Raw genomic sequence first — 24,807 nt, forward strand, 5'->3', positions numbered from 1 at the left:
AATTTTATGTTTCAATTTGGCTAAGCCATGACACCCAGATATTTGGTCACACATTTAGATGTTTTTGTAAAAAAGTAGATGTCAAAACTAGATGTTTTTGTAAAGGTGTTTCATAGATGAGGTTAACACTTAAATCAGTAGACTCTGAGTTAGGCAGATTTTCCTCCATGGTGTGGATGGGTCTTGTCCAATCAGTTGAAGACCTTAAGTGAAAAAGATTCCTGTGAGGAAAAGAGAATACCGCATCCAGATTGCCTTCGGGCTTGAGGTGAAACAGCCACTCTTGCTGAGGTCCACACTCTGCTCCCTTACCCTGCAGAGTTTGGACTTGCCAAGCCTCCACAATTGGCAGGAGTTAATTCCTGAAGGTAAACCCTTTGCAAAGGGTTTGATTGTAGTAAACCCAAGCATGACACTTGATAGTTCTTGCAGAAATGAAGAGCATGTGGGGCTGATAGATATTTTCTGGCAGTTACTCCAAAGAAAGGCTGGAGGTAAATGATGTACATTCATGGTTTAGGAAAGAGAACAAGAGCAGGCTCTGCGTACATCATCCCTCCTGCTGCTGCTGCCTGGACTTGTTACTCTTGAACCTGTTTCCCATTGGTCAAAACCTCCAGGAGGGGTCTGTGAAGCCAGCTTTCCAGGGCACAGGGAAGCAGTGGAAACCAAGGACCTATTTTGTTGTTATTCATTTGCTTTGTTTTTGGTTCTGTGGGTGTGTATTTAATATTAGGACTTATTGAAATGGTGTGAGTCTGAACTTGTGTCTGCCAGCCTTTGGGTTTGTAAGTCCTTTCCTGAAAGCTGTCAGTCCCCGAGAGGTAGGCGGTGGGGGAAATACATGCTTACAAGAATGTTGCTCAGGTGAAGAGGTTCACGTGAGAGAGAACAAGTTGTGTGTAGCATGATTCTTCCAGAAGTCTCCATATATTTGCTTAAAAAGATACAAAAATTGTTCAGTTTTTGAATAAGTAGCTCATTCACATGGTTCTGATACAGAAGATACCAAAGTTGACAAGTCTTTCTCCTGTGCTGTCTCCCACTCAGTGTTTCCCTCCCTGAAGACAACTTGTGTTACCTGTTTCTTGCATTTCTTCCTGACATATTTCATGCATATATAAAAAAAATAGAAGTATCTCTATTGTTTCCCTCCTTTTATACAAATTGTAGGCTACTATACATATGATTCTTCACTTTGCTTTATTCCGTGGACTGCAATTGGCTTACCCTATTCCCTATCGATGGGCATTTAGATTATGCTAATCTTCTCTTGTAAATTATGCTGCAGTGACCAACCTTGTCCTAAGGTCTTATTATACAATGTGGTTATATCTGTGGAACAGATTTCTCTAATTGGCACTGCTGGGTCAGGGCACATGTGCCCTTGAAATTGTGACAGCCAGAGTGGAATTGCTCTGCACTGAGGTTGTGCCAGTGGACCCTCCACCAGCACAGCGAGAGAGGCTTGGAGGTCTACCTAGCCAATGGTTCTTCTCTCTCCCCCGCTCCCCGCCCCCCAGCCATGGTATTGTAGGTGATCATCTCCCATGCTTGGATGCACCGTGACCAGTGGTTTCCTGGCCTCTTCTTCCTGACTGCTCCGTCCTCTCTCTTTTCCTGGCTCTTCATCTTCTGAATTTATCCTGCCTTTCTAGCATTCTCTTGAGGAGCTCTCTGCTGTGACTAATTTGGCCTCTGTTCCTCTCTACTTCAGCTTGGGTTTTGTAGGATTTTCTTTTTCACGTGCTCTGGGTTGTGTCTAGGGCCTGCTGCTGGGAGTCAGGGAGAAAAGCATGGGAGTGGCTGATGGGAGGGAACAATGGGACGGTCTCCACACCCCTCCCCTTCCTCACCATCCACTCAGCTGGAAAACAGGATTCCCTCCCAAGGCTGCCTGGGACTTTTCACCTCACACCCAGTGGCCCAGTGTGTTCTCACCTCCTGAATGAAAGCAGGAGCCTACTACGCAGGACTGATAACAGCTCCTGGTCCTGCTCGGGGCTCTTGGATCTGCACACTCCACGGGGGGTGGGGGGGGGGCGCAACTAGGGTGTACAGTTACAAGTCAGGTCTGACAGAAAGTCTGCTTTTTGTTCTGCAGTAACTACAAGCCTTGCCTCGTGGGAAGAAAATCTCAACCAGGAGAACTTAGGCCTTTGTAGTTTATCATCAGAAATCATCAGGGAAACCTGACATATGGTGGTAATTCTGAGCAACAGTTATAAAACAAACACATGTTAAGATTTTATTATATTAATTCATGAGGGAACCACTGAGATGTTGCAACTGGTTCAGAGGAGAATTCAAACAATTACAATTGTGTAGGCCATCAGGAAAGTGCAAATATATTTGCTTACTGGATATGAAGCAGGCCAGTATCTACTGGGTCTCTTCTAGACACAATTTATTGGCATTACCCTCAGCATTCTACAACTTAGAGCTATAAAATAACTAAAAGACAATGAAGACAATGGGAGATAACCTGGAATTGCATTGTGCGTGAGCCAGGGCACCTAGTCCCCTCTCTTTCTCTAGCTCTTTCACCCATTTTTATTTTATTTTTAAATTTCTCTTCTTTTGTTGTTTTAAAATTATGGCAAAATAAACATAACATGATATTTACCATCTGAACCATATATATTTTTTTTTACCTTTTTTTTAATGTTTATTTTTGAGAGAGAGAGAGAGCATGAGCAGGAGAGAGACAGAGAGAGAGAGAGAGAGGGGGAGACACAGAATCCAAAGCAGGCTCCAGGCTCTAAGCTCCAAGCTGTCAGCATAGAGCCCGATGTGGGGTTTGAACCCATGAACAGTGAGATCATGACCTGAGCTGACCAACCAACTGAGCCATCCAGGCACCCCTACCTTTATTTATTTACGTATGTATGTATGTATGTATGTATGTATGTATGTATGTATGTATGTAGGCTTCACGCCCAGCACAGAGCCCAACACGGGGCCTAAACTCTCTATCCTGAGATCAAGACATGAATGGAGATTGAGAGTCAGGCAATTAACTGATTGAGCCACCCAAGTGCCCCGAACCATATTTAAGTGTATGATTCAATGGCATTAAGTACATTCGCATTTTGGGCAACTGTCAGCACCATACATCTCCAGAACTTTTTTCACCTTCTCAAACTGAACCTCTGTGCCTGTTCAATGGTAACTCCCCTTTCCCCCTACCCCTGGTCTCTGGTAACCACTGTTCCACTTTCTGTCTCTCTGAATTTGTCACCCATTTAAAAATCTTTCCCATTATTTTCTTACCAGGAGTGGAGGCATCTCTGTGACCATCTCTTGAGCTTGGCCAAGTTATTAGCAAGTTTGAGCCTTGGTTTCCTTTCTGTAGAATCAGCCTAACAATACCTACCTCAGGGAATTGTTGTGAGGATTAAATAAGATAGTCTGTGCAGGGTGCTTAGTACAGCAAAACCTTGGATTGTGAGCAACTTGTTCTGTGAGTGTTCTGTACGACGAGCAAACATTTCTAATAAATTTTAACTTGATAAACAAGCGATGTCCTCCAATATGAGTAGGACGTGACACTGAACGTCACATGACCACAACTGAGCCAATGGTCCTTCTCTCTCTCTTTCTCTCTCTCTGTCTCTGTCTCTATCTGCGGGATTGTGGGTGATCATCTTCCATGCTCAGATGCTTGGTCTCAGGCTGTGGTGTTTGGCAGACATCAGTGATTTTTTTAGCACGTTGGAAGGTGCCCACAACTGGCACTAGTGTATTTTTTGTCACTTCAAAGCACCTATGGGCAGTCCTTTGCTTTTCCGTAAGCTTAGGAATGCTTTGCTCCATTCTAGGTCAGGCTGCCTGCAGATATAGACCCTTCTGCTGCCTTATTGCCAGTTACATTAAATACAGTATGTGACAAGAGTTTATTAATACTGTACTGTCGCCAACATCCATGCAAGCGTATACAATGATACCAATGCAGAAAAAGAGTCCATTGATCCAAAAGATAGCAGTGATTCCGTTAGTGATAGTGAAAGTTGTCCTACACAACAACCCTTCTCTCTCTGGTCTCCCTCACATCAGCCACAAAGGTTTTCAAAGGTAAGTGCAGGTTAATTTATTTGTCTTTATAGTTTGCATTTTCTTTATTATTTTGTATTATATTATTGTAATCATTTTTATATGAATATTTTGGGTTGTGGAATGAATCATCTGAGTTTCCATTATTTCTTACGGGGAAATATGCTTTTATATACAAGTGCTTTGGATTACAAGCATGTTTCTGGAATGAATTATGCTCACAAACCAAGGTTTTACTGTATAGTGTAATAAGGATGTAGAGAGATCAACGGATGGTAGCTATTATCATAATTACTGTTCTCTCACTTGAGTCCATGGTCCTCAGACACAGACGTTCCTTTGGGTCAGTGGTTCTCGGTGTCTACTGCACATGTGATCACCTGGAGAGTCTTTGAAAATACTGATACCCAGGTCCCAACTCAGAGGTTCCGATATATCTGGTCTGGGTGTGGCTTGGGCTTGGAGAGTTTTCAAAGCTCTAATGAGCAGCCGAGTGGGGAACCACTCACTGCTCTGGATGTTTCTCCCTGAGGTCCCAGAGCCTTGCATGTGGGGTAGAACAGCATGTTCTGTTGAGCATCTGGCCAGCTCTGTGGTTAGACACCTGGAAGTCCTGGTGCTCTTTGCAGAGCACCATGAAATGTTGATAATTGAAATGCCATAATCCAAACTAAAGACATGTTTACTAGCAGGAAATAAATGTCTCAGACGTGGGTAGGCAAATGCATGCTGTGAATTGTGTGGCTTGCCTATGAGACAGTGCATGGAAACTTAATGGGTCAATACTAGAAAAGTCTCAGCAAGTGTTACCTTATGATGAGGGGGTGGATTAGGCAGACAGCACAGTGACTCATGTTTCTAGCTGAGAAAGGTAGGAGATACCCTGAGGAGATGCTCTTGGAGGAAGGAAAAGTGGCCCTCTCAGACAGCGTACTGGTGTAGCAGGTCAGACACGAGTCCCTGCAGGAGCCTGTGGAGAGACAGCCTGCAACTGAGGAGAGCGAGTCTTAGAACTTCTGGGTGGACACTCAAACCTGACTCGGCATCTGAGGAGGGACTTTTGAAGCTGCTATTGGGGAAAAGGAGCACCGGAGCTGGCCCTGAATCTCTCAGCTGCTCTCCTCCCCCTCCACTGCCTTCGGGGAAGTCTCTGGAGTGGCTCCTCTTCGGTCTCCCTCATGCCTGTTGACAGTGGTGTTCAGTGGGGGTGGAGGCGGGGCCAGGCTGGTGCTTCGCCCCAGTGGCCCCGGGTGTTCAGGCAGCTCGCCATCCACCCTTCCTTGTGCTTGTGGTCTGCCCGTGTGATTTCCACTTTGCTTCATTAGTCTGCACTTAAAATTGAAGCCTCTAACAGCTGAGTATTTTATCATCCAGATTAATGTGCCATAACCACCCCCCAAGTTTAAAAAAAGAAAACAAACCCTGAAGTCCTGTAGTTAATAGTTCCTAACCACTCTAGAGGAGACATTTTAAATGTCCTGGCATACCTGGGTGTCAGTATTTTAAAAATCCTCCCTAAATGGCTACATCTTTTCTGAACACAGTGTGTTGGAGGATTAGTGTTTTCCAGGGCAGTAATCAGCCTGTTGCAAGGCTTCCGAGGTGTCATCACCTAATCCGCATTGAGGAATGTCATAAAGAGGCCATAGAGGGAGGGAGCTTTAGAAGCAGCCCAGATGCCAGTGCAGGTGGTCTATTGGTGAACTCCCGGAGTCCCTCCTGTTAGTTTTCTTGGTTCTCTTAAGCTATAATGACTTGGGTTTCAGAAAATAAATTAGTCTAGAAACTCGTTCAGAAAGTGACATTTTTTTCTTATCGGTTCTCTCAGTGTATTTTCAGTGAGAACTGGCTGTTGTATGTTTAGGTTGTTGCGAACCAAGGATCTAGGGTAGATGGGTGAGTGGGTGGCAGCTGTGCCTGGTCTTCTTTTAGCCCATGTTTTCGTCGACCCCCTCCCCCAATGTATAAAGAATTATATGCCATGAGCAGATGAAATTTATTCCAAGTATGCAAAGCTGGTTCAATTAATATAATTCCCCTATCTCAGTCTGCTCAGGCTGCTATAATATGATACCATAGACTGGGGGTCTTGAACAACAGATACTTAATTTCTCACAATTCTTGAAGCTGGCAAGTCTAAGATCAAGGTGCTGGCAGATTCAGTTCCTGGTCAGAATTCCTCTTTCTGGCTTACAGACAGTCACCTTCTTGCTGAGTTCCCACATGACAGAGAGAGAGAACGAGAGCTCTGGTCTCCCTCTTCTTACAAAGAAAATTCCTATCATGGGGTCCCCATACTCACCTTCTCATCTCATCCTGTTTACCTCCCAGAGGCCTTTCTCTAAATACTACCACATTTGGAGTTAGAACTTCAACATATAAATTTGGGGGGGGGGGAGACAAACATTTAGGCCATAACAATAAGCTAAACAAGAAAAACTATATAATCATATTAACAGATGCAGCAAAGGCATTTGACAAAATCCAACACCCATACATCATCAAAACAAAACACTCAGCAAAATAGGCATCAAGGAGAACTTTCTCAACATGATTCAGATCACCTACATAAAACCTACAGCTGACCTCATACTTAACAGTGGAAGACTGAACAAACACCCCTGTAAAACACGGAGCAAGGCAAGGATGCCACTCAGTCAATATAGTATGCAAATTCTAGCCGCTGCAACAATGCAAGAAGAAAAAAAAAGGCATGCGCGTTGGAAAAGAAGAAATAATACTGTCCTTGTTGGAAGATGACATGATTGTCTATATAGAAAATACTAAGGAGGGGCGCCTGGGGGGGGCTCAGTCAACTGAGCATCTGACTCGATGATTTCAGCTCAGGTCACGATCCCAGGGTCCTGGGATTGAGCCCCGAGATGGGCTCTGTGCTGAGCATGGAGCCTGCTTGAGATTCTCCACTCCTCCTCTCCTCTCCTGTCCCTCTCTGTCTGCCCCTCTCCTCCACTCACGAGTGCTCTCTCTCTCTCTCTCTCTCTCTCTCAGAAAAAGAAAATACTAACGAAAATACAAAATACTCCTAAAACTAGTAAGAGAGTTCAGCAAATGTGCAGGATAGAAGATCAACACACAAAAATCAATTGCATTGCTATATACTAATGACGAACACGTAGAAGTGGAAATTAAAAACACAATACCCATTATAGTCACTTTAAAGTGACTATGTATTTTTAAAATATTTTTTTAAAAATATATTTTTTAAATTTTTTTAATGTTTATTTTTGAGACAGAGAGAGACACAGAGTATGAGTCCCTGAGCCACCCAGGTGCCCCAATACTTAGGTTATATTTAATAAAACATGTACAGGATATGAAAAGTTAGAAAATACTGAAGAAAAGAATCAAAGGAGGCCTAAAATAGAGATGCACATCACGTTCACAGAAGACTCAATATAGTAAACAATTCTCTCCAAATTGATCTATATGTTGAACGTGGTTTCTATTAAAAGCCTATCAAAATTTTTTGCATAGACAGGCATTTTCTAAAATGTATGAGGAGAGGGCATCTGGGTGACTCAGTCAGTTAAGTGTCTGACTTCGGCTCAGGTCATGGTCTCACAGTTCGTGGGTTCGAGCACCATGTTGGGCTCTGTGCTGACAGCTCAGAGCCCGGAGCCTGCTTTGGATTCTGTGTTTCCCTCTCACTCTCTGCCCCTCCCCCATTCACACTCTGTTTCTCTCGCTGTCTCTCAAAAATAAATAAAAACATTTAAAAAAAATTTTTAATGTGTGTGGAGAGGCACAGACCCTAAAATAGCTAAAAACAAGTAAATTGGAAGGAATTACTCTACTTGATATTAAGGCCCACGATGTAGCTACAGTAATTGGGAGAGTGAGTGAGGTATTGGTAGAAGGATGGACACAGAGATCAATAGAACACAACTGAGAACCCAGAAATAGACCGACACAAATATGTTCAACTGATTTTTCACAAAAGTGCAAAAGTAATTCAGTAGAGGAACTCTACACAAATGATGTTGGAGCAGTTAGACGTCTATAGTTTTAAAAAATGAACCTAATACCGTATACAGAAATTAACCCCAAATGGGTCATGTCCTTAAATATAAAATTATAAAACTCTTAGAAAAAAATCAGAAAAGAAAATCTTCAGGATCTAGGGCCAGGCAAAGAGTTGTTAGACTTCACACATAAAACATGATACATGAAAAGAAAACTTGATAAAGTGGATCTCATTAAAATTTAAAACTTTTGCTCTATGGGCAGCTGTGTTAAGAAGATGAAAAGGCAACCAACAGTCTGGGAGAAAATATTTGTAAACCATACATTTGACAAAGGACTTGTATCTAGAATTCAATAGTAAAATTCAATTCAACAATTGAATTCAATTCAACAGTAAAATAATGAACACTCTCATCAGAAAATGGGCAAAAGACATAAAGAGACATTTCACTGAAGAGAATATACAGCTGGAAAATAAGCACATGAAAAGATGTTAAATATTAGCAAGTAGGAGCTAATGCAAATTAAAACCACAGCAACATATTACTGTATCTATCAGAAAGGCTAAAATAAAAAATAGTGACAACACCAAATGCTGATGAGGATGTGGAGAAACTGGATCTCTCATATGTTGCTGGTGAGAATATAAAATGATACAACCACTCTAGAAAACAGTTTGGCCATTTCTTTTTTTCTTTTTAAAAAAATTTTTTAATGTTTATTGTTGAGAGAGACACAGAGTATGAGTGGGGGAGGGGCAGACAGCGAGAGAGGGAGACACAGAATCCAAATCAGGTTCCAGGATCTGAGCTGTCAACACAAAGCCTGATGTGGAGCTTGAACTCATGAACCATGAGATCATGACCTGAGCCAAAGTCGGACGCTTAACCAACCGAGCCACCCAGGTGCCCCTGGCCATTTCTTATGAAACTAAATATGCAACTAGTGGGGCACCTGGGTGGCTTAGTCAGTTAAGTGTCTGACTGTTGATTTTGGCTCAGGTCATGATCTCACAATTCGTGGGTTCGTGCACCGTGTTGACGGCACTAACAGTATGGAGCCTGCTTGGGATTCTCTCTCTTCTCCTCCCACACTCACGCACGCACATTCTCTTTCTCTCTGTCTCTCTCTCTCAAAATAAATAAATAAACTTAAAAAAAACAAGTAAATATGCAACTACTATATAATGCAGCAGTTGTACTCTTGGACATTTATCCAAGAGAAATGAAGGCTTATATTTACACAAAGGTACACACACAGATGTTTATAGCACTCTTATTCATGATAACCCCAAACTGGAAACAGTCCAAATGTCCTGCAGTGGGTGAATGGTTAAAAATTATGGTACATTCAGGGCATCTGGGTGGGTCAGTTGGTTAGGCCTCTGACTTCGGCTAGGGTCATGATCTCGCGGTTCGTGAGTTCGAGCTCCGCGTCAGGCTCTGTGCTGATAGCTCAAAGCCTGGAGCCTGCTTTGGATTCTGTGTCTCCCTCTCTCTCTTTGCCCCTTTCCTGCTCGTACTCTGTCTTTCTCTCTCAAAAACATATAAACTTTAAAAAATTAAAAAACATTATGATACATTCATACCATAGAACATGGGCTCAGTAGTAAAAAAGACAGATTATCAGTATATGCAAGTCTACACACTCTACTATTCCATTTACATGACATTGAAAAAATGAAAGCAATTGAAAACAGATTAATGGTTTCACAGGAGTTAGGGATTGGGGGGCAGGGGAGGGGAGAGAAGTGGGTATACTTGTAAAGGTGTAATAGGAGGGGTCCTTGGTAATAGAGTCGTGTGTCTTGACTGTATCGATGTCAGTGTATATTCTGATTGTGATATTACACAGTAATCGTGTAGCTGTTACACTTGGAGGGTACATGGGAGCTCTCTGTATTATTTCTTAAAACTGCATGTAAATCCATACTCCTCTCAAAAAAAGCTTTAATTTTTAAAAATTACAATGGAAAGGGGGGTGGCAGAGAACAATAAAAGGCTACAATTAAAAGCTATTCCTGTCTTAAGGGCCACAGTTTACAACCTTAAGCCTAAGGTGGACCTGGAAGTCTCAGGATCTGAGTTGGGTTTGTGCAGATCTGGAACATCTCTGACTCTCCCTGCCCAGTCAGCTAGGCCTGCATCCGTCTGGTTTTTGCATTGCTTGGTTCTGAGTTCTGGTGGTGTATCTCTGGCATTTTATGCCCTATATGTACGTTGTACCCCCACCCTTACACCTTCACACATTGGAGTACGGCTCTTAGGTGCCTTGTCTGGGCTGCTCTGCTTGTGGAGAAGGAGCTGTGATTGGTTGTTGGAAAGGCTGATAGGAAATGTGGGTGAGCACTCAACTGGCAGGGGCAATGACCTTGTTTCTATCATCCTTGAATTCTCAGTACTTAGCCTGGCACTCAGTAAAATGTTCACCAAGTAAATTATACCTACTACCTTGACTACAGAAGACAATTCTTAGACACCCATGCAGTAGTACCTTCAAAATTCAGACCTCTGCCAGAGAAGAAAGGGAGTTGCTTCAGTTAAAGAAAGTCCCAGCATATTCAGAGCTGTAGACCTGGAAGAAGACTGAGTAAAGGAGAGGTACGACTAGCCTCCATTCTTTCTGTCCCTGGGCCCTGGGTTTTCCCTGTGCAGTTCTGTCACTTTGCTGGCACAGCCTGACCTCGGGGTTAATAGCTTCATTTTTAAGACAGAAGTGGCTGAAGGTTGATGGGGTTTAGGTTTTAGGGCCCTTCCTTGCGCTGACCCTTTTCAATGCCCTCTACCTAATTTTGCATTTGTAATTTTGTAATTAATCTTTTTCTTAAGGAAAGACTCCAACATTGTATGTTTCGGGCCTCTTGAAATTTGCATTTCATAAAATGGATTGGTATGGATTCATACCTGGTTCAGGGTCCTTCATAAAAACAGTGCCAGGTCTTGGTTCTCTTAGCATAACTCGGATGGGCTGAAACTCACCCAAATACTAAGGGAGAACAAACACGAAAGAAGACAAAGACAATGTAAGCATTAAAAAAGCAAAGCTGTGTTGATTCAAGTTTCTTCTTCTCTAATAGCTAGCTTATTCCCAGCACCCGCAAGTTCTGGGAGACAGCTGGGCTCCTCACTTCCCAGCACCAGGACTAATTTCACACGGAGGGGTCTTGTGATGATCCATGTGAAAACTGGTGATCGAGAGCAAGGGCTTTGAATTGAGACAGTCTGGGTTCAAATATCATTGTACTGCTTAGCAGCTGTGTTGTTGACAAGTTATTGACCCCCCTGTGCCTTGGTTTCTACATCTGTAGAATGGGGCAATAATAATAGCTACCTTAAATTTGCCAGGATAGCCTACATAATGCTGTAGAAACCTAACATCTCAGAAGCTTAAAAAAAAAGCTTTATTAAGGTTTTTTGTTCATGCTGTATGTTCATTGCGGGTCTACAGGGGTGGGTAGAAGAGCGGGCTCTGCTCCTCAAGGCTTTTGCTCAGGACCAAACTGATGGAGGCTCTGCCATTGAGAATAGTGTCTGTCAGTTCCAGTGCTGCAGCAGAGGAAGGGAAGGTGGAGATATGCCCATTAGCTCCAAAATGCTTCCTTACATCACACATCCATTTTGTTGGCCAGAGCAAGTCCTGTGGCCACACCTAACTTTGGAGAGATGGGGAAGTGAAACTGTGACTATTAACAGAGTGAAAAGGCAACACACAGAATGGGAGGAAATGTTTGCAAATCGTGCATCTGACAAGGGATTCATATCCAACAACTCAACAACAACAAAACAACTCAATTTTTATTTTTATTATTATTATTTTAATTCTAGTATAATTAACATTCAGTGTTATATCCGTTTCAGGTGTACAATATAGTGATTCAACAATTCTATACATTATTCAGTGCCCATCACAGTAAGTGTACTCTTAATTCCCTTCACCTATTTCACTCATTCCTATGCCTGCCTCCCCTCTGGTAACCACTAGTTCTCTATAGTTAAGAGTCTGGTTTTTTTGGTTTGTCCCTTTTTTATTTTGTTCATTTGTTTTGTGTCTTAAATCTACGTATGAGTGGAATCATATAATATTTGTCTTTCTGTGACTTATTTTACTTAGTATTATCCATATTGATGCAGATGGCAAGATTTAATTTCTTTCTTATGGCAGAGTAACATTCCTGTGGGGGGTGTGTGTGTGTGTGTGCGCGCGCACACACCACATCTTCTTTATCCACTCCTCTATCCATGGACCCTTGAGCTGCTTGTATAATTTGGCTATTGTAAATAATGCTGCAGTAAACATAGGGGTGCATATATCCTTTTTTGAATTAGTGTTTTCATATTCTTTGGGTAAATACTCAATTGTGGAATTACTGGATCATATAGTAATTCTATTTTTAAATTTTTAAGGAAACTTAATACTGTCATTCATAGTAGCTGCACCAGTTTGCATTCCCACCAACAGTTACACAAGTGTTCCTTTTTTCTCCACATCCTCACCAACCTTTGTTATTTCTTGTGTGGTGATTTTAGCCATTCTAACAGGTGTGAGGTGATATCTTATTGTAGTTTTGATTTGCATTACCCTAATGATTGGTGTTGTTTAGCATCTTTTCATGTGTCTGCTGGCCATCTTCTTTGGACTAATGTCTGTTTATGACTTCTGCCCATTTTTTAATTGGATTTTTTTTTTTTGTGATTGAGTTTTAGAAGTTCTTTATATATTTTGCATACTAACCTCTTGTTGGATATATCATTTGCAAATATCTTCTCCCATCCAATGGTTATCTTTTTGTTTTGTTGATTGTTTTCTTTGCTATGCAGAAGCTTTTTATTTTGATGTAGTTCCAATAGTTTATTTTTGCTTTTGTTTCTTTTGCCTTAGGAGACATACCTAAAAAATGTTGCTATGGCCAATGTCAGAGAAATTACTGCCTGTGCTCTCTTCTAGAATTTTTATAGTTTCAGGTCTCACATTTAGGTCTTTAATCCATTTTGAATTTATTTTGATGTATGGTGTAATAAAGTGGTCCAGTTTCATTCTTTTGCATGTAGGTGTCCAGTTTTCCCAACACCATTTGTTGAAGATACTTTTTCCCATTGTATATTCTTGCCTCCTTTGTGATAGATTGGCCATATAATCGAGGGGCTTTATTTCTGGGCTCTCTGTTCTGTTCCATTGGTCTATGTGTCTCTTTTTGTACCAGTACCATATTGTTTTGATTATTACAGCTTTGTAGTATATCTTGAAATCTGGTATTGTGATACCTCCAGTTTTGTTCTCTTTTCTTAAGATTGCTTTGGTTAATTGGGGTCTTTTGAAGTTTCATAAAAATTTTAGGATTTTTGTTCTAGTTCTGTGAAAAAGGCCATTGGTATTTTGACAGACATTGCATTAAATCTGTAGGTTGCTTTTTGAGTAGTATGGCCATTATAACAGTATTTTTTTCTCCCAATCTGTGAGCATGGAATATCTTTCCATTTGTTTGTATTGTCTTCAATTTCTCTTTCTTTCTTTCTTTCTTTCTTTCTTTCTTTCTTTCTCTCTCTCTCTCTCTCTCTCTCTCTCTCTCTTTCTTTCTTTCGTTCTTTCTTTAAGTTTATTTACTTTGAGATGGGGGAGAGAGAGAATTCCAAGTAGGCTCCACACTGTTAGTGTAGAGCCCAGTGCGGGGCTAGAACCCATGAACCGTGAGATCATGACCTGAGCCAAGATCAAGAGTTGGACGTCCAACTGACTAAGCCACTCAGGTGCCCGTGTCTTCAATTTCTTTCATCAGTGTTTTATAGTTTTCAGAGTACAGGTCTTTCACCTCCTTGGTTAAGTTTATTCCTAGATATTTTATCATTTTTCATGCAATTGTAAGTGAGATCGTTTTCTTAATCTCTCTTTCTGCTACCTTGTTATATAGAGTATAGAATGCAACAGATTTCTGTACATTGATTCTGTATCCTGTGACTTTACTGAATTCATGTATCAATTCTAGTAGTTTTTGGTGGAATTTTTAGGGTTTTCTATATGTAGTATCATATACTTTTTTTAATGTTTATTTTTGAGAGACAGAGAGAGAGACAGGGACAGAGTGTGAGTGGGGAAAGGGAAGAGACAGAGGGAGACAGAGAATCTGAAGCAGACTCCAGTCTCTGAGCTGTCAGCAGAGCTTAATGTGGGGCTCAAACCCATGAACTGTGAGTTCATGACCTGAGCCAAAGTCAGATGCCCGAGGGACTGAGCCACCCAGGTGCCCCTATATATTAGTATCATATAATATGCAAATAGTGAAAGTTTTTCTTCTTCCTTACCATTTTGGATACCTTTTATTCCTTTTTCTTATCTGATTACTGTGGCTAGGAGTTCTAGTACTGTGCTGAAGAAAAAAGTGGTGGGAGTGGACATCCTTGTCTTGTTCCTGATCTAAAGGGAAAAGCTCTCAGGTTGTCATCATTGAGTATGATGTTAGCTGTGGGTTTGTGATATATGGCCTTTATTATGTTGAGGTATGTTCTAAGTCTACTTTGTTAAGGGTTTTTATCATGAATGGATGTTGTACTTTATCAAATGGTTTTTCTGCATCTATTAAAATGATCATATGGTTTTTATTCTTATTGATATCATGTATTAATCATCATGTATTAATATGTATGTATTAATATCACTGATTATTTTGTGAATACAGCTCAATTTTTATATCTTCTTTTTTAATGTTTTTTTTTGAGAGAGCGAGAGAGAGAGAGAGAGAGACATGAGCGGAGGAGGGGCAGAGAGGGAGACACAGAATCTGAAGCAGCTCCAGGCTCTGAGCTGTCAGCACAGAGCCCAATGCAGAGCTTGAACTCAACGACCGTGGATGGATGTTGAGCTGGTTGGATGTTCAACCAACTGAGCTCACCCAGGCTCAATTTTTAAAATAAATAAAGGACTTGAATAGATGTTTCTCCAACAAAGATATATAAATTGTCAATAAGCACAAGATGACAAGGTGGTTAATAGCACTAGTCAGTAGGGAAATGCACATCAAAATCATAATGTGATACTTCACATTCATCATGATGGCTGTTATCAAATAAAGAAAAACAGAAAATAAGTGTTTTAAGATCATGCAGAAATTAGAACATATATGTGTTGCTGGTGGGAATGTAGAATGGTGCAACTACTCTGGAAAATGGTATGGTGGTTTCTCAAAAAATTAAACATAGGGGGGCGCCTGGGTGGCTCAGTTGGTTAAGCGTCCGACTTCGGCTCAGGTCATGATCTCGCGATCCGTGAGTTCGAGCCCTGCATCGGGCTCTGTGCTGACAGCTCAGAGCCTGGAGCCTGTTTCAGATTCTGTGTCTCCCTCTCTCTCTGCCCCTCCCCTGTTCATGCTCTGTCTCTCTCTGTCTCAAAAATAAATAAACATTAAAAAAAATTAAAAAAAAATAAACATAGGGTTACCATATAATTTGGCAATTTCACTTTTAGGTATATACCCAAAAGAAATGAAAGCAGGAACTCGAACAGATGTTTGTATACCCATGTTCATACAGCATTATTCACAATAGCAAAAGTGGAAGCAACCCATATGTCCGTCTACAGATGAATGCTTAAACAAAATGTAGTGTGTTCATGAAATGGAATATTATTCAACCTTAAAAAGGAATGAAATTCTGATATATGCTACAACAAGGATGAACTTTGAAGATGTTGTGCTATGTGAAATAAGTCAGATACAAAAGGACAAACTTTGTATGATTTAACTATGTGAAGTACCTAGAATAGACAAATTCATAGAGACAGAAAATAGAATAGAGGTTAGCAGGGGCTGTTAGGAGGTGAGGGGATGGAGTTATTGTTTAATGGATACAGAGTTTGTTAGGATAACGAAAAAATTTGGAATTTGATAGTGGTGATGGCTGTACAACATTGTGAATATATGCAATGCCACTGAATTGTACACTTAAAAATGGTTAAAATGGTAAATTTTATATTATGTGTACTTTACCACAGTAAAAAAATCAGGAACAAATTGACCCAAGAAGCAGCAGAAAACTTAGTCTGATTACCATAGATAAGAGTAGAAATGTGATTAAAAATGCAGCTTTAAAAAAGTACTTGGGCCAAATCATTAACTCTGTCCCATATTTTAACAATGAAAAAAACATAGTTCCATTGTGATTTAAACTAGTGTAAAGCATAGAACAAAATGGAAAGCTAGATTTGTTTTATGAAACAAACACAACCTGAATACCAAAACCATATAAATATAAATGAGAGAGGGAGAGAAAGATACAGTACATAGATCAATCTCACTTATAAACATAGATTCAAAAATTCTTAATAACATTACTTAGAAAGATACAGCACTTATCAAAAGAATAATACAGTGTGATTATGTGGAGTTTGATCCAGGAATGAAAGATGGTTCCATAATTTGATATACTAACACATTAAAGGAGAAAACGGGGTGCCTGATCCCAAGGTTGTGGGATCGAGATTCTGTCTCTCTTTCCCACTGCCCCTCTCCCCTGCTTGCACTCTCTTATAAACAAATAAATAAATAAACAAACAAACAAACCCAACCAACCACATGGTTACCAGTTGCTGAAAAGGCAGTGATTTTTAATTAAAAAATAAAAAATCCCAGAAAATATGAGAGGGCAGTTCTTATCTCTTGATGATAGTTCATCATGCATTGGATCACCATGCTTTGCTCTGTCAGTGCATCAGCCCATTGAAAATGTTGTCTAAGCAGCTACCTGTGAGGAGTATGGGGGCCATTAAGTGACGCTTTATCACTTACGAACAGATGTATTACAGGAACGGATGGAATCCTTAACAGCTAGTTAAGTTGGTTGAAATATTTTGGCTCTTCTTGCTAGTGGACTTTAAAAAAAAAAAAAGTTTATTTATTTATTTTTGAGAGAGAGAGCAAGAGAGAGAGAGAGAGCATGCGTGCACAAGAAGGGGGGGGGGGCAGAGAGAGAGGCAGGCAGAGGATACAAAGCAGACTCCAGGCTCTGAGCTGTCAGCACAGAGCCTGATGCGGGGCTCGAACCCACAAACCAGAGATCATGACCTGAGCAGAAGTCAGATGCTTAAGTGACTGAGCCACCCAAGCACCCCAGGAAGGATCATTTAATGGGACAATTCCTGTACCCTACTGCCCTTGTGTGATTGGACTGTTGATCCTCAGCATAGGAGTTTTACTTCTGCTTCTATTACATTTTGTCTTACTAAAATTAGCCTGTTCTTCTGATCTGAGATTGTCTTGGATCCTGATTTTTGTCATCCAAGGAAGTTAGTCTCTCACTGCTTTTTGTCACCTATCATCTCTTTAAGATGTGATAAGTCACTCATCCAAGTAGACAGATGGACAAAATATTTTTCCAACAAGGAAAGAAAGCCTTGAAGGCTTTTTAAACTATCAACTTTTTAAAAATAAAAAGTTTTATTGTCTCAGTCTCCTTTGATCCATGGCAATTTTTCTTTGTCCACTGTCTTCTGAATGTCTTAATGACTTCGTTTGCATTGAATCATAAGCCTGAGAAATGCTTTATTTTTTAATCCAAATCTACACCATTCCAGGCAGTTGAGATTTGGGGAATACTGTCTATAACATGAGGACCCTGGGAGCATCTAAGAAAGTTGGTGGGAGTTTTCTACAATTTAAATCTAGATGAGGGGCCAAGTGGCCAGGACTCTAGCTACATGTAGTTCTACCAGAAATGAGATTTGTGATCTTGTAAAATCAAAGAACCTCTGTTAGCCTTACTATCCTCATCCAAATTAAACTTTCAAAGACCCTCAAAGACCTGAACGTTATATTGTTTCTAAAATATGTTACTCTTATTTTACCAGCATTGCGTCTTTCTTGCCTCCTACCTCTTTTCCTTGCTTCTTTGTTTAATGTTACAGATAATAGAGACAGACATTACTTGCCTCAGTAAAGATTGCATGACCATGATCGAACTTATGATCTCCTGAAGAAAGGAAGCGTTGTCATTTTGAAGTTATTACATTGATCTAACCTAAATTCTTCTCCCCTAAATGGTTTCCCTTTGTGTGGCTAACATCTGTGCAACTGCCCACCTTGTAATAATCTCCAATTAAGATGGTTTGTTTTATTTCTTTGAGCTACTGATTCCTGGTTCCTTCATCCTTGCCTACCCCCCCCCCCTCTTCAGAATTTCTAGCCTGTTTATTCCTTTGGGTTCTGCCCCAGGTTTCTGTATGACTCTGGTTTTAAGCATATCATTGGACAAAGATGGTGTTCCAGGAATGGGTAAGCACAGCACACTTCTCACTTTTTTTTTTTTTTTTTTACTGAGATACAATTGATATATAACATTATATTACTGACAGGTATACAACATAATGATTCGAGATTTGTATGTATTGCCTTCTCACTTTTCAAGCCTGCTGTGTTAGACTAGGCAGCTGCCCTGACAAGGGCCAGGGCTTGTCATTCGTGGGGCAGGTATTGTCAGTCTGAAAGTCCTGCTCTCTACTAAGGAAGATCCAAGATACCTAAAGCACGAGAGAAGAGCTGGGACCCAATGTCTGGATTCTGGCTACAGTAATGAGTGATGAGGGTCGTGGCCCCATGGAGTCTGCAGAAAAGGAGTCTTTTCCAGGTTTCTGTCAGTTGTGGTTCTCAAATGGTCCCCAATCCCCCTCCCTGGGGCTCAGCCCTTCCATAGGATGTCTCTCCAATAAATGCTTCCCTTTGCCTGGGGTTGTTGGGTGAGAAAGGTTAAGCAGCATGTCTGAACACCTGCTGAGAACAAAATCAAGGTGTATTTAAGCCGGCAACCTTTAACTGGGCTCCCTTGTCATCCCCCCTAGTAGGAGATCTTTATCTGAACAGGAATCTTCCTCCTGGAATGCTCTCTGACAGAGCCCTGCCTCTCCAGCTGGGAGTTGGCCTCTTCAGAATGAGTAGCAGGGACTGCTTCATCCTGCACACCCTTCATGATCACCTGTGAGTGTAATTTATGGGTCGCCTGCCAGAACAGGACTCTCTCTACCATTTCCATGCAGCAGTTCTGCTGGAAGTTGGGACCCACCAGGCTGACCTGCCAGAACAAAGCAGCACTCCAGACCGGAGCCCCAGAATCGCTGACAGTAAGGCCACTTTTTTGTGGTTATGGCCTGGTAACATCACAAGGCCCTTGGCTGTTTACTTCCCTGGAAGTGGCTGAGTCTCTGTCTTATCCTAGGTAGAGCAATGGAAATGTGCATTCCCTGCAGGGTCCTGTGCCCTCTTACTCCTGGTCTCAGATGGCCTATCCTGATAGCAGGGCAGGGTGGAGGAACTGGGACCTTTAAAGGGCCCAAGGCAGGGGTTCATAACCTCTGGATGCATATTAGAATCACCTGGAATTTTTTTTTTTTTTAAACCCCTCATATTCATATCATCCCCACCCTACCCAATCCTTTGGGGGTAAATTTTGGGTTTGTTTTTAAGATTTCAAGTGATTCTTATGTGCAACCAAGCTTGAAAACCAGTGGTTTACATCAGTGGCTCTCAAAATGTCATCCTCAAGGAACAGTATCTACCTCTCCTGGGAACTTGTTAGAAATGCATACTTTTAATGCAAATTCTCCACTCCAGACCTACTGAATCAGAAAGTCTGGAAGGAGGCCCAGTACTGCTGCCCAGCAAAGTTTGAGAACAACTGGTTCAAGGTATAATATTAATATAGAAAGCAGGATAGTTATCATGTGACCTATTGATATAACTATGCAAAAGCATCAGTAGAAAACATGCACTGAAAAAGATTGGATGAAAATGACAATAGCTGTAAAAAATGATAATAGTTGTATTGGATGGTAGAATTACAAATTATTTGCTTTTATTTTCAAAATTTTTAGTAATGTCATTATATTGCTCACATATTCTTTTAAGAAACAGGAACTGGGTTGTGGCAGTGCAGTATTTTAGTGTTTTGTACTGACAGGTGGGGTTGAGAGCATCACGAAGAATGTGGCAAGAGGAACGATGCTTGTTTGGACAGGCCCAACATGGCAGATTTCACCTGAGGGCCTATAGCTTCCCTGGAGAGAATTATTCTAGGTCCTCTTCATCTCATCCTATGGGTCTCAGCCTGGGTCACTCATTAGAATCACCTGGGGAGGGGTGCCCAGGTGGCTCAGTCAGTTGAGCATCCAACTTCAGCTCAGCTCATGATCTCACAGTTTGTGGGTTCGAGCCCCACGTCAGGCTCTGTGCTGACAGCTCAAAGCCTGGAGCCTGCTTTGGATTCTGTATCTCCCTCTCTCTCTGCTCCTCCACTGCTTGCACTCTGTCTCTCTCTGTCTCTCAAAAATGAATAAACATTAAAAAAGAAAAGAAAGAAAGAAAGAATCACCTGGGGAGGATCTATTGTTAATAGATGCCTGGGCTCCACCACAAGTTGAGCCAGAAATGCTGGAGACAGGGCTCAGGCATCAATATAGATGGACAGAAGAGCAGACCAACCTGCCCAAGTGATTTGGATGTACAGTGAGAGTAGAAAACCTCTCTCCTCGTCCTTGAGATTTAAAGAAACCAGGTTATATCCAGAGGTCATCATCTGGGCGTCTTGGGAGCTTCCTAACACTGAGACATGGAACCCATCTGCTAGAAGAGAGCATCACCCACCTCACCCCCCAGCAAGCAGGAGGCAGGTAGAATGGTGGGTCAGAACTTGGGGGCCAGAGTCAGACGGCTTAGGGATGAAACCAGACTCTAATTACTTGCTGTATGACATAGAAAAGGTGACAGGGTCCCTCCATGCCTCAGTTTCATCACCTGTAAAATGGAAATTCCTCATCTTAATAGTGCCTACCTCATAGAGTCATGGGCCGGGGGGGGGGGGGGATTAAATGAGCTAATACAATAAAAGTCTTAAGATAGTGCCTGTCATGTAAGTATCATGAATGTTAGCTGCTGCTAAATGTTAGCTGCTGCTGTCTCTTGCTCATGTCCTTATTATTAGTGTGACTTCCTAATCCCTCTAGGGCCTGGGTTGAGTTGAGTTGAACAGGTTATTGAACTGGGGTAGGTCCCAGGACAAATGGAGGCTTCAGAAATTTCTTTGTCTTATTCATAGTTCACAGTCTTTTCTCCTTTTCCCATTTCTTTCATTGGCCATTCCTAGGGGCATGAAAATGATGGCAGTTGCATCCTTGAGTCTAAATCATTCAAATACCCCTCTAAGGGTCACTTATTATTTGCCCCCTCACACTTAAGGGGATTGCAGCCTTCCCCATTTGTCAGGCTTGACCTTGGGGTATCCCTGCTGGGAGCAGCCACTTCCTGGATTGGCTCTACTTTTGTTGCTTTTCACAATAGAATGTTCTAGAAAACAATTACATATCTGCTTCTTTCTGTCCACCTTTGGGTGGTGGTGGTGGTGGTGTGGTGTGGTGTGTGTATGTGTGTGTTTAAGGGAGTTGGTCTTGTGTTAGGAAACCCAGGGAACGGGAGTGGACAGCTTCAGGTTCGGTGGGAAACTGATTCCTATTGCCTTTGATGCTGCTGTACTTTTACCTGGTGCTAGAAAGGGAGCCAGACATGGGAGGAGGACATTCACCCTTCTCAGAGAAGTCCTCATGTCACTGTTGCACCTGCTTAAGTACTAATGAAACCCCCAGTTGTTTACACTTCCCCTGAGGGGCTGAGACATCCAAGAACCTAGAGCACCCCTAGGCTCTCCATTTCTTTGAGGCCAAGCCTGGAATTGGAATTTGCTCCCATGTCCCTGGTAGCCTCAGCCTGCCTGTGCTTGAGGAACACTGGCTTCTCTTTGACATGGCCCTGTACCATCCCAGAAGCAACTTGCTTCCTCGTCATGGAAGGCACAGTCCTGACCTCAGGGAGATTATAGCCTGGTTGGAAGAAAATGCCAGTGCCCAGGGTGACATTCAAAACAGAATGTGCTGGTTTCCTAGGAGGAAGCTGAGGCACTGTGGGAGCAGAGAAGACAAGACCAGGAATGTTTCTTGCTGAGTCAAAGAAGGCAAAGTTTGGAGAAGGGCATTGCCAGGAAAGAAGGCCCATCCAGCAGAAACACAGAGACCGGAAACTGTGGGCTGTATTTCAAAGATGGAAGTGGACATGTGGATCAGGACTGGCCAGTAGGAAATGACCCTTCAGCTAGGGGCCCATTTGGCCATCCAAGTGATCTGATTTCCCTTCATCCAACCCTTCATCCAAGTCTGTTTGCCATTGAAAATATCTCACTGGTCTTTGTTAAGGCAGAGGTGCAAAGGTGTCAAGGAGGAGAGGGAACAGTTGGGGTGTCTTCAGGGGCGAGGGCTCAGGACAGCTGGAAGGGAAAAAAACCCTGTCTTCGATGGTGGATGTTACTCTTATTTCAAGCATAACGGGGTGGATAGTGCAGGCTATTCCTGTTTTATAATTTTTTAAATGTGTGTTTATTTATTTTGAGAGAGCGAAAGCAGGGGAGGGGTAGAGAGAGAAGGAGAGAGAGAATTTCAAGCAGGCTCTGCACCCCCCAAATGGGGGCCTGATCGCATGAACTGTGAGATCATGACCTGAACCAAAATCAAGAGTCAGACACTTAACCAACTGAGCCAACCAGGCACCCCAGCCTCTTCCTATATTATAGGTGAGAAAATGGGCTCAGGAGAGTGTTGTGGACAAAGTCCCATAGGGGTGATTAGTCAGAGCTGGGATTTGAACTGGGCACGTCAGGCTCCGTTGCCTCCAGCCTGTCCTTTCTGCAGAGAGAGGATTCTCTGTTGACTTTGGATGCCAGTCCAAGGCATCTTGTTAGTAACTTATAGTTTCTAAAGCACCTTCCCAGGTATGACCTGGTTTGAACCACAGCACCATTTCCTTCTGTCTTCTGCTTATTTGTGTTCACTTGGGCAAACCCTTTTGCCTCCTTGTGCCTCAGCTTCCAACCAGCCACATCTGGTTCCTGACGAGGATGTTCCTCAGGCTTCCCTCATCTGACACCCTGAGATTCCTTGTCCTTTGTCCTCTCTTCCAGGCTCTCTCCAGCAAACTCTCCTCATCATGGTTTATGTTTTCAGTTGCTCAGAAGCACTTGTGTCCTACCGTCCTGTCAGCCTTCCTCACAGCACACACATCCGTCTCCTCGCGAGAGTAACAAACTTTCTGTGTGTCATAATGCCTAGAAACTTGGTGAAGGTCATTTTCTGATGTCCTTAACAAGGACACGTGATGACAGATGGAGCCTGGGACCAGGCCCAGTGAGTGGAACCTGCTTATTTTGCTCCATCTGATCAGCTGTGGACTTTCATGGAAAGAATCAAGGTTAAGCAGTGTGCACTGAGACAGTTGCTAGCCAAGGAAGGTCACTCCATCTCTTCTCAGACATTGCCTTTTTATGAAGGCTTTTTATAGCCCACTTTGTTGGGAGTAACTTTTTTCTTAATTAAGAATTCTAATTTTAAAGTGAGCTCTGACCTCTTTCTTTACAGAATCATTCTAGTGCTTTGATTGCATTTCATGTGTAGAAATTAAGATCCTTTATTGTCTGCTATCTGTGTTTTCCTCCACGGCTAGTTACCCATGGCAAACTGACACTTTATGGAGATCATAAATGAGTTTATTCCGCTAGAATATCAATAAAGGTCTTTGGAGAATTTTATTGAGGTGTAGAGGGATGTAAGAGACTATTTCTCCCTTATTAAGAGACCCATATGAGCCCGTCAGGGTGTGTTTCAGTATGGATGGGAGCCAGTGGCTAAATGATTTTTGAAGCAGGAGGTAGATTTCTTCACAGTGAACTTGAAGGGAAAGGCAAAGGAAATATGATGTCCCCTTTAGAATTTTGAGTTTCGCAAGGTCAGTTCTCTGGATAGAAGTTGATTTACACTGAAGAGTTATTCTGGGTGTTACCCTCCGTGTTATACCAGAGGGCTATTGAAGAAACAGTCCTTTCTGTGACCCAATCACAAGGCTAAGAAGCCTACTCAGGTGCACAGGGAGACGTGCACACAAGTGCATTCTGCAAACCACTGAAAAGAACCTGGATGCCCATCAGTAGGGAATGGGTGAATAATGAATAAATGATCTGGAACTACATGCGACAATATGAGAAGAAATCTCAAGAATATGACATTGGACAAAAATTGCCAAGTGATATTTTAAGAGTTTAATGCTATTTATGTAATGTTCTAAAATAAGCAAAACAATATTTATTATCTATGGCTATACCCACGTAGCAAAATATGTAATTAAAGGCAAAGGAATGAAAAATACCAAATTTAATTTAATTTAATTTAATTTAATTTAATTTAATTTAAGAATACCAATACCTTGTGGTGCCTGGCTGGCTCAGTCGGTAGAGCATACAACTCTTGATCTTGGGGTTGTGAGTTTAAGCCCCATCTTGGGTGTAGAGATTATTTAAAAATAAAATCTTAAAAAAAAAAAAGAGTGATTACCTCTGGAGCTGAAGGGAAATGAAATCTGGGAGGGGTTCAAAAGGAACATCTATAATTTCTCTAAGGTTTTCTTAAAGTGACTTGTAGGTATGTACATTTAAAAATATTCATATTTTTGAATGGCTGAAATATTTTGTAATTTTATTTTATTTAAATATTTTTTTTTAATGTTTACTTATTTTTGAGAGAGATAGAGTGGGAGCCGGGGAGGGGCAGAGAGAGAGGGAGACACGGAATACACAGCAGGTTCCAGGCTCCAAGCTGTCAGCACAGAACCCAATGCAGGGCTCAAACTCATGAAATGTGAGATCATGACCTGAGCCGAAGTCAACGGCTTAACGGACTGAGCCACCCAGGAGCCCCTATTTTGTA

General features: G+C 41.8%; 1 protein-coding gene across 2 annotated transcripts in view; it reads left to right on the forward strand.

Annotated features, from left to right (window-relative positions):
• Nucleotides 1-24,807, forward strand: part of ANKRD6 (ankyrin repeat domain 6) — an 84,709-nt gene that overhangs the window by 20,859 nt on the left and 39,043 nt on the right. The gene's annotated exons all lie outside the window — the stretch shown is intronic.

This window comes from Lynx canadensis, chromosome B2 (assembly GCF_007474595.2).
Source record: "Lynx canadensis isolate LIC74 chromosome B2, mLynCan4.pri.v2, whole genome shotgun sequence".
In the NCBI taxonomy this organism is placed as follows: Eukaryota; Metazoa; Chordata; class Mammalia; order Carnivora; family Felidae; genus Lynx; species Lynx canadensis.